This window comes from Manacus candei, unplaced genomic scaffold (assembly GCF_025592945.1).
Source record: "Manacus candei isolate 608988 ecotype Guabito, Panama unplaced genomic scaffold, ASM2559294v1 h1tg000011l, whole genome shotgun sequence".
Classification (NCBI taxonomy): Eukaryota; Metazoa; Chordata; class Aves; order Passeriformes; family Pipridae; genus Manacus; species Manacus candei.
In genome coordinates, this window is record NW_026138059.1 from 9,584,941 (window position 1) to 9,595,291 (window position 10,351).

Consider the following 10,351-nt stretch of genomic DNA (forward strand, 5'->3'; position numbering starts at 1 on the left):
CAGCCTTAAAATATACAGAATATGAGACAATATCATCATGTTCCAACACATTATTTCCTCTGTACTATTAAAAGGTCCACTGCTGGTCAGTTTCAATATTCTTGATATCTGAAGTTTTTACTATGAGAACATACATTATGTCTTAATGCACAGTCATTTCTGAATGTCCATCAACATTGTATGTATTGCTGTGTTGTGGTTTCACTTAAGTCTCACTGTGAAATTTTGCCTGAAACTCTAGCAAAGACATTGACAGTAAAAGTGTTAAAAAAATGAATTTTAAAGGTTTGTAATTTTGGTCTGAACAAGTATATGACATTTATGACAAATTCTGAGCTGCTTTTCCCAACCAAAATTATGTTTGAAATTAGCCAGATTATTTTTCTGGAAAACAAGAAAAGTTTAATTGGGATTTTGTGCAATATTTTGGCTCTTAGCATTGCACAAACTTTTGTTATTTCCAGAAGCATGAAAGTAAAGCTGTATAGCATGCATCAAAAATTGTAAAATCAACACAAGAATTTCCTTTAGTATAAAAATTATGACAATTCAGCTCACAACTTTTAGGTCAAAACTATACCTTAAATTCTGTTACAGTTTGAGGACAAAACCTGAAACAAACTTTAGCTGTGATTCTCAGGAGGAACATTCTTTAAGTAGTGCAGGGAGCACCAGCCTCAATGAAGCATAAGATTTCCCCCATCTGTTCCCTGTCTGTAAATGCATTTCCCTTGTGAATGTGAATGTGTGTGTGTGTGTGTCCCAGTCTCCTTCCACCGCCAAAATTCTGACAATAAAATTGAAGTGGCCTTCATCTTAACAACTTCTAGCAATAACCTGTATTATTTGTTCTTTGAAAATTGAAAGGAATCAGATAACAAAATTATAGAAAATAGTTAACTGAAGTTTCACATTGTCATGTTAGAAACACAAATATTTGAAATGTGATGACAGAGAAGGTCACAGCCACACTATTAAATACAGCGCCATCGAAGGCGGAGTGAGAAAGACACTTGCTGCAGGGTACCCTCTAAGTGGGTGCAGCATAGAAGGAGGTGTCTTCAGGCCCTATCAGACACTGCTCTTGCCCTTCCTGCTAGCTGGGAGAAGTTGGACACTCACAGTGTTTGGATACCTGGTGGAGAGAAAGTGCTGGAAGAGTCCACAGAGGAAAAGGGTACTAAAATACCTCAGCACTGCCAATATGCCATCCATCCTTACTTAAGACAGCTGTAAAACTGACTGATGGGCTGCCTGAATAATATTTCTGTACAATTGTTTGTTCTTTATTTGTCATAAACTTTATTAAATCCTAAAGCTTTGATCTTGGACATGATTTTTCTTCCATTAACCTCGAAAATATCTCAGAAAGATTAGTAAACATTATTATCTTTTATACACAAAAAAATCACATACCAACTTTTAGGATGTACAGGTTCTGTTCAGGGCGAGAGAGAGAGAGGTGAGGAAGTTGCTTTTTACAGTTACCAGAAAGCTGTTACTCCCCATCTGCAGGTGACCATTAGCATGGGAAGCAAAGGATCACTTACTCTTTTTTCTGAGTTAACTTTAAATCTATCTTGGAGCAAATAAACACACTACACTACGTAATTAAATGAATTCTAAGTCACTGAAAACATATGTTACAAAGGTGCTAAACAGGACTGCAAAAAAAGCTTCATCTGAGTTATATTTCTGGTTAGTCATTGGTGGTAGGTTACTTTCAACTGTAAGTTTAAACATACATGATTAATTAAATATATATCGCTCACATTTGATATTTTCATATTGAGTATGTAAATGTTAAAGTTTAATAGACAATTAAAAGATGCATTTTAGATCTTGACTTCTAACTGCTTAGTCTTTAAGAATTGGTAGAGTTAACAATGCTAATTTAATTTAATTTTATTTGCACAGTTACTGGAGAACCACTTTGCCATACTTAATTTCATTTCACGGAGAAATCTTGTTTACAATGGTCTCGATTTTTTCTTTCTTCTTTTTTTTTTTTTTTTTTTTAATTAAAAAAAACCATGATCCTTCTGGGACTCTGTGAAGGATACCTCCTCTTCTATTTTTATATGATCTTCAGAGAGCTTTAACCTCTACTACATATCACTGTCAGTTTTATATAAACACATCTATTTTGATAGCTTCAACATGTCATAATCTTTTAGAGAGAGAGACAGGAAAAGCAGCATGATCATTATTATATGATATTCATTACATATCACTGATGTACATTTAACCTTTTTATTCCAGGGCATTATTCAAATAAGTCTGTGCCAGTTCTAGGAAACCTTTGCCTTCTGAGATATTTTATTTTAATTATTCAAGACAACATTGCAATTCTACCAGTGAAATGTTTAATTTCTTCTCTCTCTCTTTTTTTTTTTTTTTTTGTTACTGCATCCTATCTAACAGATGGCAGCTTGGGTAAAAGTGGGTAAAATTGTTATTGATCAGATGTGCACTGGATTTCCTGAGTTTACCATTACATATTTCTAAAATTCCTGAGGCTAAAGAAGAAATAGGAGGAAGGACAATTGCTCAAAAGTAGCAAATGAGCCTTTCTGAAATGAAGCACTGAGTGAATACTAAAATTATATGTTTGTGAGTTGGTCGTAAATCAAGATTTCTAATAGGATAAAATGAGTTTGTGGTAGATTCTGATTTGACATAGTTATTACTGATCCAATGTCTAGATTTCTCTTTACCAAAACCACATTAAGATATGTGTATGTGTATTCCATTAGACACTAGATATTCTACATTTATAAACAAATACCCTGCTTTCTGTTGTTTTAAAGACATTACATTAATATAATTTACTTGAAATCTTACATTTCTTCTGGCTTAAGTACAGGGATTGGTCCTAAGAGCTCAAAGGAACCAAAAAAGATGGAAAGAAGAGTATCTCAATATATCTCTTTTTCAGTGTTCAGATTCTTCTTCCAAAGAGTTAATGAAGCTACACGGCTCCTTTAACCCTGCTGAGAGTCATTGATCTGATCTGGCTAGCCTGCAGGTTCACACAAAGGAGATAGCTGGACAACAGCTGTTTTATTAACAGCAGAGGTAATTACCTTTTATAATGTTTCCTATCTGTGTAATTTTGTATTTTTACCTGTTAGCTCCTGATACTATAAAATAAAAAGTTATAATTTTCTTACTATTTCCTTGTCAAACTTTTTCTGTTCTTCTAGAAATCCTCTACTCCTCTCCTTTTAAAGAAGCTATTACTCTACTGCTATTGCACTAAGCACACTATTACTTCTTATATTGAATATTTTATTCCTGTATAGAGTATAATATTGGGAGGAAAAAAAAGATTCTAGAATCTGAAACTCATAGTGATCCTGTAGGAAAGCAAAAATTCCCTTCTAACTTCACTAAAAAGAGTGGGGAGAAAAATCTTGTGGTTTTGCCTCTGTTGGTTCAGGGGTTTTTTTATTCAATGTGTCTGTGTCTCTTCATGAGCAATTCTATTTCATATTTTTGAGAGTAAATTGTCATGTCATATCTTACTGATTCAAACAACATATCTCACTGTAATTGCAATCACAATTTCTTCTTTCTATTTTATTGAAGTTGACCTCAAATTCTTTGGGAATTATTTTTGGATAAGAGTGAAATTATGAAAATTACTGAAATAATCACAAAATTTCATTGAAACACCCTTCCTGAAAAATAGCTTGTTGCCTTCTTAGCCAGAGAGTACATGGTAGCTGCTTCTGTAGCACCTTTGCTATGCCATGGTGGGGTCGGAGCATTTTCCATCAGTTAATCAGTTCAGACTTGCTGGTATTCGTGTGGGCTGTAGCAAATGGACACTGGAACAAACTCCTCTCTCAGTGGTGTCCAGATTTTCTTGAAAAGGCGAGTACCTGATTGGAACCTGGATGGAACCTTGCATGTATCTTGAACCTTGCACACAATCAGATACCAAGACCTAGAATTAAACACAGCAACCTAATGGATCTAGTGAGCATAATTTCAGAATTATGCTCTTGCTATGAAGCAACTTGTTCATCTTCCCAAAATAACTGTGCAGAGATAATGATTTGAGGATGCATAAGAGAAGGGAAAGAACTCTTTCATTTAAGGTAATCTGGTCTTATTGACCTTGTGGCAGTGTTTCCCCTGGCTTTAGTGGATCTACGCTTCTACTTACTGCATTTACTAGAGCTACAAAATGTGCAATAAGGTTTCAACAATTCTCACAATATAGTGGGGATCAGCTAAAGGTTTGTAATTATGCAGATTTTCTGAGTGAAAGCAAAATGTGCCAAGTGGGAAGAGTATGAACCGTATAGGCAAACTAGGCTAATTTAAACTAATTTATTTCACAGCATTATCAGCAATGCCATTTAGAAAACAGGATCTAATACAGGCAACCTCTCTCTTCTTGTGTAGAATTAGAGCATGAAACAACACATGCAAGTTGTAAACACATTCTGCTTGTACCTTGGATCATCCTGAAAGAGGTGTTGTTTTGGAGGCATGGAAATTTTAAAGAAAACTGTATTCAGACATGACCAATACAGTAAATGAATGAACCATTAATACTGTTGCAATCTGTGCCTAACAAAATCATTTCCTGTAGCAACTGGAGTCACTAGAAGGTAATCAAATCACTCTTGCAGGTGGTAAATCTGTGGAAGTATCACCTCGACTGAGGTCCAGGGGATAACATGCCGTAGTCACTTCTAGCTAACAAAGGTGGAAAAGCAGAGAGGCCACAATGTGTACTGAGAGACAGACCCTATCAGGAGATGCTGACACACTTTGAAAAAAAAAGTGAACAGCTGGTGGACTGGAATTATTGAGTGTCAATATAACTGCAAACTCGGGCTTATAGTTTACGTGTTGATGTCTTTTTTTTCTTCATAAATTTTAACTCTAAGGCTTTTCACTTCAGAAAATGTGGCTGATCATGAGTTAACCATGACACTGTCCCTGAGCAAAAGAAAAGCTGTTTAACTCAGTGAATTCAGGCTCAGATAGACTATGAAGTACATCTCAAAGAAATTTTGGAGTTTGAAAGCAGATTGTTCCACAGACACTTCCTCACAGATTATTTGTCAGAAGTGAATTTACTGATATTTTTCCCATCTGTTGTTGCTCATCTCTCAAACAGGACGGTTGGTTGCAGAAGAAAGGTGGAAGGTAGGAATTTGAACTATTTTCTACAAGGAAAGCTTTGCCAGATTATTTTCAACTGATTCCAGTAAACCCCAGGGACACTGACTTGGGTGAGACAACTCATGTGCGATTCAGTATCTTGTTCTAAGAATGTAGTGTCAATCCCCTGCTGGACATAGCCAAGTGGGTGAACAGTGAAGTCATTAAAAAGGGAAAGAGCTTTGGATAATAATAAAAAAAAAGACAGGTGAGTTCAAAGAGTTGTATCCTTTGTTGGTGTAGATTTTCACACTATGGCACACAGAGGCTTCCTAGGATGAGCAGCTGTAGAATAAAGTCTTAGTGAAGAATAAAACCTTAGTGGCAACATCTATCATACTATGTGAGCTGAGAATAGCAGTTTCTGAAACCATTAAAAAATAACTGCATGCCAGGACACTTTGGTAGAAGAAATGCTATGATAAGACTGTGCCCCCGGCATGGCTTCCCCTCATCCTGCCCATAGTCCAGGGCTCTGTGTCTGCCCCAGGGAACATCAGGCCCTGCCCAAGCAATGTTGTTTCATTGTGCAAGATATTCAAGAAATGTACCCATCCTACCTTCAGCTAATAAACATACCTGTTTGAGTGTTTAACAAGCACATCAGGCAAAAAAATAGTAGCTTATTAATTTTGCAATATTAATTGATATTTATGAAGTAGACAAATTATTGCTTTTTTTTCATCTTTAATATGCATGTCCTGTCTTAAATTTAGATAAAATTACTGCATGTCATATAGTTCAACCTGCTACTCAAAGCAGGGTTAGATGAAAATTGGATCCATCTGTGCTGGACCTTGTCTAGCTGAGTTTTGAAAGTTTCTAAGGTTGGAGATTTCACAATCCTTTTGATGATCTTATTTCAGTATTTAACTCTCTCATTGTAAGATTTCTTTTTTTAAAGTAATGCAGTTTCAAAATGTGATGATTTCAAAAGGTAATGAAAAAGAAAACTGGAAAAAAACTGGGAAAAATTATTAATTAAAACAAGTATTTCAGTTATACATTTTCTCACTGTTCATTTTTGAATTAAAGGAAAGCCAAAAAAACACAAGAATAATAAACAAACCAAATGCCCGAATTAAATGTTCTGGATCATTCTAGCAGGTATTTTATTTGATTGCAAAAAAAGTTTATGTTTTTTTGCTGTAAGAAAAAAAATATTTAACCAAAATTAAAAACCAGTTATTGATGCAATCATCTAGACTATTTTGATGCTACTTATATATTACTCAAAGAAAAACTGTGTTGCCTTCTGTGTCCAAGAGTGTATATGTTCTGGGTTGATTAAGAATATATTCTTATTTTTTTTTTTTGTTAATACTTTAACTTTGTAGTTCAGACTTAAAGAATTGCTTAGTAGTCAGCAGAAGCAAGATCAGTTTGTCATATTCACTTTACAGTTGTAAGAAACAGTATTAGTAAATCAGAGAATTGGAAGACTTGCAAATAAGTGTCAAGAAAACTGCAGACGATGTTCAATAAGGGAAGGACTGCACATGTTGAAAGACTAACAGAATGCAAAATGATCATGACAAACTGGAAAAAGTAGTCTTAAAAGACTGCGATATTTAACAAAGTAAAATGGAAGAACCACTCCAACAATCTACTTCAGTAGTACAGAATGGGGAATTGAAAAGCTGTCAGAAGTGAAATATTTTGGGATTATAATGGCCAATGAAAAGAATTTTAACACAGTAGTATTGTGCTCCAGAGCTACAGGTGAACAGCCTGTAGCATATGAAGAGGGTCATAGTCTACATAACATAAAATCTTCCCTCCTCTTCAAAATTCAGTTGAAGTGGTGTGCAAGTTTGAAGCTCTGCTCGTCATGAAAGATATGGAGTAGTTGCTGAGTGGAAAAAAGAGAATTCTGAGACAAGACATGGATCTCTTCAGAAAGGATACTGAGGAGAGGAAGTGAGCAAGGTGTTTTCCCCCTTAGAACTTAGAACACACTTTAATTACAATACCTTCTAGGTTAGGCCTAGCAAAAAAAATATTACCTAAAATCTTACCTTCCTGGAAAGTGATGCTATTATGGCAAGTTTTACCAGATGACTTATTAGAATCTGTAATATCTCTTCATCATTATAAACGTCGTTTTATTATTTTAATTTCTGAAATAAAATCTGTTTTCAGAGTCTGTGTCAAGATATCATTTCACTCTTAAGTGGCTGTGAGTACTTTGATTACTCTATTTTTATTAACAATATGCTATGTGAGACTGTGTAAGTTAACATATACTGTCTACTCTATACAAAGCAATATAATTTTTCAAACTTTGTGATAAAAAAGGATGAAAATATTCCTTTAAAACTCCCAGTTTGAAATGTTACTTGTTTTCAGCTTCAAGATGCAGACTTACAATACTTCCACTCTTTTTGAAATCCAAAATGCATTGTAATGTATTTATATTTGATTACATACATGTATATGTGTGGATGTAGAGTTCAGAGAAGTATGTAAGCCACAAGTAACTTCTGAAAACCATAACTCTTTCTAATGCTGACCACAACAATGACTAGCTTAAACCTGTGTGCCTAAGAAAGGTATTGACACATCTACCTATTGTACACATATTTTGGAAGATCTAGCAAATAAATATCAATGCAGTGAAAAATGAGGTATAGATGACAGTGGGAACTGCAAGAAAGGATCAACTACCTTCTAGAGATTTCTGAACATCTGTCATAAGAAGAGTCTTGTAATCTATCCTTGAAGGCTGCCTCTCTTTCACTGGAGCTGTTGTGTGCCATATCTAATCAAACAGTGAGTCAGTGGCATGAGTTTAGTGGAATACTCCTCTTGGATATTATTACTAAAATCATACAGCTTCTTTACTGGGGCACGGGTCATCGCACTCACAGATTGTGGCATCATACAAAGTTTTCATTGCTCATTCTTTAACCCCATTGAGTGAAGTTGTGATCTGATTGTAATGTTTTGTTAGAGGACCATACTATACTGTAAGGATTCCAAAGCAAAAAATAGAAGAAAACACAATGTAACCTCACTATATAAATTAGTAAAAAAGTTTCTGAAGTCCATCTGCCTCCTAAAACAAAATGACAATATGACATCAGCAGTGTTGGAAACATATGCTTGGAAACATATGTTGGAAACATATGCTTCCAAACAATAGAAAAGGGAAAAAGAAAACAATTCTTTCCGTCCCTACCCGATCTCATAGGAAGACTGAAAAGCAACACTGTCACTGAGAGTATGTAGGGTTGCTAACAAGTCCACCAAGAAACTACTCAGTCAACGGTATAAGAACACTTCCCTCTTACTAGTGACATTTACAACGAATCCATGAATTCAGAGGAAAGCAGTTATGTGAAAATTATTTTCCATAGCATCCCAAAAAACACCTAGTCCGCAGAAGGCAGGAAGCAGAGTTGTAACTGACAGACCTCTTAACTGCTAAGTGATCAATTTAAAATCATCTTCTCACTCAAGGGAAAGCACTATTAAACTGTTGCAATAACAAAACCTATGTGGCCCATACTAATTGACATCTCAAATTAATTGAATTAAACCCACCCAGAGCACACAAAACTGATTTATTCTGTACAGAAACTTATTGTTATGAAAGAAATTGCAGTTACATTAGCAACCTTTAGTTTTGACCTTATGTACACTGGATATATCCAGAATAACTAGTAATAGTTGCTATAGAAATGATAAAATAGAGTAGATTAGTACTCCCTATATAAGAGACAATAGATACAGCTCTTCCTCCCTGTTCTTAGCTGTAATCTGTTAGTGAGGATACCATGAGTGTGCAATATGATCAGTTAAAAAAACTTAGATAAAAGTAACTAGAGCCTGATCAACATAAATTTCTTTTCCTGGAGAAGAGAGAAAACTTACTAATTTAGAGAAAGTGAAAATGACAATACCAAAAGTGCTATCAAATGTAACAAGAAAATGAGCTGAAAATAGACAAGAGATTGTTTTTTCCATAATCTTTTTCCACTTATAGTCATTTCATAGATTTTTTGGAGGTTCTTTGTTTTAGTTTTTTTTTAGTAGCAGCAGGAGATAATGTCACTGGTGCTCAACTGTTCACCCATGAATAAAAACATGTTGCTTTTGATAAAAATATTAAATGCTGCACCTGGAAGAACTCACTGACAAATGAGGTTGTAATCCCCCTCCTTCTCCACTCTTGTTTCCATCACATGAAATGGGGTGATCCCTGGATAGCACTCTACAGTCCATCAGTTAAAGCTCTCCTTTACTTCCCCACTCTCTGGGTGGGATTATATACCCTCCAATGCCCTCTGTAACAATATGGGACTTGGGCTCACTAATTATTTATATTTGTGGGACTCCTACACTACTTAAATGGTTTGTTTACTGGAATTTTATATTGCAGTTCACAAAGAAAATCATTCTTGCTCTGGTTTTGCGGAAGAATTAGCGTTTAACGTCAGTGGCCTAAACTCACTCGTGAACAGTGAATCATTGCTCTTATTACAGGAATAGACTTTTTTTAATGTGATCATAACAATTTACAGTTTATTAATTACTCATTCACTTCAAAATGTAATGGTAATATACAATTTGTTTTAGATAAGAAAGAGAAATCTTTGAGGAAATGCAATGATGTAAAATCAATCTCAAGTCTAATTTCCCTCTAAGCTACATCAGTGCAATCAACTGAAATTATTTCATCAGGGAGCTACTTTCAATAAAGAGTATCAATAAAGAATGTTTATAGACACTTTATATACTCATAAAAATTGCAATATGAATATAGACAGCAATACTGTTGAATCTTACACCTACCAGGAGACTACACAGTAACTTTTGGGATAAAAGTGCTAGCTTGCAAATTATAAAGCATCTTGAAAATAGATATTTTGGCTAAGATACTCCATAAACATATTCACACCTTGTTTCTTTTCATCAAGTGCCAAGTGAGGTGCAGAACTCGACACAGAGATGCTGCACACTTGGTATAGCTAAGTATAAACAGTTCTAAGGATAAAACAGATCCACCAGTCAGGTGTCTGTCTGCCAGCAGTGCCCTGGCTGCCCCGGGGCATCCAGCCCAGTGACTGGGTCCTTTGGGACTGCAGACCACTATGGGTCTTCACAGCTGTGCCACGGCCCTGTGTTTGGATGATGTCAGAATACCTGTTTTGCCTCCAAGGAA

The 10,351-nt window shown here is 35.3% G+C and overlaps 1 long non-coding RNA gene across 1 annotated transcript; it reads left to right on the forward strand.

The window, feature by feature from the left end:
• The first annotated feature begins 509 nt into the window (after positions 1–509).
• LOC127466832 (uncharacterized) lies at positions 510–7,528 on the forward strand. The gene is made up of 3 exons (XR_007902875.1): positions 510–1,698; positions 2,939–3,078; positions 5,141–7,528. It is a non-coding gene; the product is annotated as an uncharacterized LOC127466832 (long non-coding RNA).
• The last annotated feature ends 2,823 nt before the right edge of the window (positions 7,529–10,351 follow it).